This window comes from Salmo salar, chromosome 02 (genome assembly GCF_965601325.2).
Source record: "Salmo salar chromosome 02, fSalSal1, whole genome shotgun sequence".
Taxonomy (NCBI): Eukaryota; Metazoa; Chordata; class Actinopteri; order Salmoniformes; family Salmonidae; genus Salmo; species Salmo salar.
The window spans coordinates 3,667,501-3,671,830 of NC_138292.1; the positions used below are offsets into that span (position 1 = coordinate 3,667,501).

Here is a 4,330-nt window from a genome sequence, read left to right on the forward strand (position 1 = left end):
TTGCCTGAATTCTACGGAGCCCCCCCTCGCATCTTTTCATTGGCTCTCAATGACATCATTGAGGATAAGGGTTGTATAGTGAGGTAACTTCTCCCTCTCCCTCTCTCTCTCTTTCTCTCTCCAGGCAAATTGTCTGGTGGATAATAAATGTAATAACGTAATCTATAAATGGCAGCAATGTGAACAGATGCGTGTAAATCAGTAAATGTAATCATATACAAGGCCTTCAATGCGCAACATCATCGTTCAGTCCTCAACCCCCTCCCCCACATTTCAGGGACGCTGTCCAGCTTCAGTCTTGCTGAAAAACATAGTTCACCGGCTAATCATTTAACTGGCCGTCACATGGCTTTGTAAACACAGACAACACGCTGGTTTGAAAACAAATTCTAACTTTATCAACTTAACTATGCAATTTCAACAGAAAATAAATAAATAAAACATTTTAATAAAATCCATGCTGTCGCCTAAGACAGCATGAGGTAATAACGAGGTAATAACGTCCTGAACACCGCCAGGTCTAAACCAACCACACCAATTTACGCACTGCACCTCTGGAATACACATTGAAACTTTGAAATACACACTACAACTATGAAATACGCCCTGCAACGCTGAAATACGCCCTGCAACGCTGAAATATGCCCTGCAACGCTGAAATATGCACTGCAACTCTGAAATACGCACTGCAAGCGCAACTTAGTTTTAGGATGGGATGTTGTGCACCAAACTGGGAAACAAGCGTCACTCCACAAGTCTTCCCTGAAGAAACCGCTGTGGAAGCGGGTTAACCTACCCATGTTGTCCTTGAGGGTCCGATGAGACGCCTATCCAATTTGGAGAGTCTTTGTTGTGATGTGCGCCTGCAGATATAATCCAATTCCGATTCCATGAGTCCGGTCCGGGTCGCGGGTAAATCCACCACAGTGTAGATGGTTATTCAAAGGACCTGCAGCTAAAATCCTGTTGTAAAGGTACGGCTCCAAGGTCCTTTTTCCAATTTAGGCCTCCCGAAAAAAAAGCTTTCCAAATAAAACAAGTTTCAACCCACCTGAGGATAGCAGAGGAAAATGAAAGTTATTGAGGGCCTCTGTATTACTCAGTTTGGGAAGAGAATAGAGTTTGAAACGATAGAAAAGTTAGTGATAAACACTGGCAGACATATTTTTGTTTGTTTTACATTCCAGCAAAGTGGTCGATGAAGCGAATGCAATAAGGCTAACAAAAAATACATTTTGGCGTATGCAAACTAAACTATCGTATTTACTTAGATAATCCCTAACAACTTCAATACAAATGTATTTTAAAAGGTTATTCAGTGTTTTATAATGAGTGTAGATTAAGGAACACATGCTACATGTTAAAGATGTTTTAACCTGAGCATTCTATGCCCATCAAATTACTACAAAAGTTTCCATGGTTTCACAAAAAGATCGTTAGAATAATCGTTTTGCAACTTGGGGTGTAAAGCATTAATTTAGACTAGAAGTTTAAAGTCATTTTTGAAAAACCCAATATGCAAAAAAAAATATATATATATAGATAGATATTTACTCTATTCTATGGATGCTGAAAAAAAGAGAGACATTCGTATAAATTTGCATCCATAAATATGTATTTTTCCCTTCATAACCACTTATAAAAGACATTAATACCACCGTAATCAAGTATTTCCAATAGTTTATCCCTTTTCTGAAGTCAAATAGCCTTATTTTCTACTTTCTTTTTGCATTCTTGTATTCGCTCCTTTTTGGGAGTATGGAACAGAACAAAGGGAACGTAACAAAGAGTCTACTACACCGACTCACTGTGCTGTGTCTTATACCTGTTGCTCAATGCTCACTCCCAAAACTACCAGGACTGAATCCGCCTTTATACGTTGTTGCGTTCTGGAATCATAATAGAAGACTGTAGAATGTTCCATTTAGTCTTATTTCAGCTATTTGATTATCCAAATCAAGAAGCATATATGCACCTGATTGTATTGTTCTCAATTCTTCACAAAAGAAAGTGTCCATATCACTCTGAACTTCACAATGTAATTATTTATATAAATAGGCCTACGAATTTTGTATTCAAAAGTGTATTTTATCCAAACATGTATTATTAAAAAGAAAGTTCGTCGTCACGCGTAATTCTCTTGCCAACTTGACCCCCGACAACTTTTGACAGCTTTGTCTCCTTCAACTCATCCCCTTTCAGATAAACACAACGAAACAACTACAAACTTCCATTCATATTGTCTATATATGTTAATAATAAAGGAGTTATATAGGGAGGATATAAGCACATTTGAAAGCATCCATGCTGTCTCTCGCTCCCGTCTCTGCGCTGCATCAGACAAAGGAACGCTCCTCTTTGTGCTCTCAACTTTGGAGCTGACGCACCAACTATCAGCAACTTTTTGTATTGTAATTAAATCTATAAAAAATCTAATCAAAGACAACACATCGCGTAACATTCACTTTAAAAGCCACTTACCGTTGCATTTCCAATGTTCGTGGAAGTCGTCCATTGCGTTTGAAAAAGTTTAAAAGTGCATATTTGGGTTGTGTTGTTGGCGCTCTTTGTCTGCACGTGTGAAGGGGATTCTTGGCCGCGCCTTGTTCATTTCAGTTTCAGTCCCGCCCTCTAAATAATACTAAACAACAACAAAGAAAAGAATATCATAGGTACAGTATATTCATAAGATAAACACTAACAACATATTATTCAATTATTATTTGATTTATTTTCCAGCTATTTTACGCATAGACGGTATATTTCCATATAGACCGTTACTTCGGTAACTCTTTGTCCAGAGACCTCACTGTCTGTCCTTGTCTGGCCGTCCCTTTCCCACATCAATTAGGGACAACTCTGATGACTGATACAACTTGACATTTTATAACAGCTTTAATATGGACGTGTTGTCTTTATGCCGTTCAAATAAAAGGAGTGAACTTTCTAACAATAGAGAAGCTATGAGAGATTATAAGGCTTCGTTGGTTAGTTTATGAAGCTTTATTAATGTTTGTTATAAATAAGAGGAAGGAACAAAAATGTATAACAATATGGAACTACTAGACCTCAAATATTAAAAGCTTTTATAAAATATAATAGTTATATTATAAAATAGATAATTTTTTAATAATAAAACTATTGATCTACAAAGCCTCAGATTGTCCTGTCTCTGTGCAGAGCTTCCAATATTCACCATACTCATCCTCAACATTCTTACTTTTTAGGAATAAATAACATACAAAGTGTGAAATACATGTTTACATTTAGCAGACACCCTTATCCAGAGTGACTTACAGTAGCAATTAGGGTTAAGTGCCTTGCTCAAGGGCACAGCAACAGATTTTTCATCTAGTCAGCTCAGTAATTCCAACTAGCAACCTTTCAGTTACTGGCCCAACACTCTTAACCACTAGGCTGCCTGCCACTCTAACAAACACAAAGCATTGCATTATAAATCAACACTGTGCCCTCAATTGGTTGTATTAAATTTGTATTTACTGTTGAGAAAATTAAACAAATATTCAAAGAAGAGCAAGAGAAGCATCATGAAATATTAAACCTGAACTTGAATATTGAAAGCACAGAAACATCACCCGCTGTGTAACAAGCCAGTAGTCTAAATCCATCACCCGCTGTGTAACAAGCCAGTAGTCTAAATCCATCACCCGCTGTGTAACAAGCCAGTAGTCTAAAAACATCACCCGCTCTGTAACAAGCCAGTAGTCTAAATCCATCACCCGCTGTGTAACAAGCCAGTAGTCTAAAAACATCACCCGCTGTGTAACAAGCCAGTAGTCTAAATCCATCACCCGCTGTGTAACAAGCCAGTAGTCTAAAAACATCACCCGCTGTGTAACAAGCCAGTAGTCTAAAAACATCACCCGCTGTGTAACAAGCCAGTAGTCTAAATCCATCACCCGCTGTGTAACAAGCCAGTAGTCTAAAAACATCACCCGCTGTGTAACAAGCCAGTAGTCTGAAAATATCACCCGCTCTGTAACAAGCCAGTAGTCTGAAAATATCACCCGCTCTGTAACAAGCCAGTAGTCTGAAAATATCACCCGCTCTGTAACAAGCCAGTAGTCTGAAAACATCACCCGCTGTGTAACAAGCCAGTAGTCTAAAAACATCACCCGCTGTGTAACAAGCCAGTAGTCTGAAAACATCACCCGCTCTGTAACAAGCCAGTAGTCTGAAAACATCACCCGCTCTGTAACAAGCCAGTAGTCTGAAAATATCACCCGCTGTGTAACAAGCCAGTAGTCTGAAAACATCACCCGCTCTGTAACAAGCCAGTAGTCTGAAAACATCACCCGCTCTGTAACAA

At 38.6% G+C, this 4,330-nt stretch overlaps 1 long non-coding RNA gene across 1 annotated transcript in view; it reads right to left on the reverse strand.

Moving 5' to 3' along the window:
- Positions 1-2,628, reverse strand: part of LOC106592698 (uncharacterized) — a 188,676-nt gene extending 186,048 nt beyond the window's left edge. The window contains exons 1-2 of the long non-coding RNA XR_014379735.1: positions 2,482-2,628; positions 797-1,051 (exon numbers count right to left, since the gene is read on the reverse strand). This is a non-coding gene — a long non-coding RNA (uncharacterized LOC106592698). The remainder of the gene's footprint in view (positions 1-796; positions 1,052-2,481) is intronic.
- Between the last annotated feature and the right edge of the window lie 1,702 nt (positions 2,629-4,330).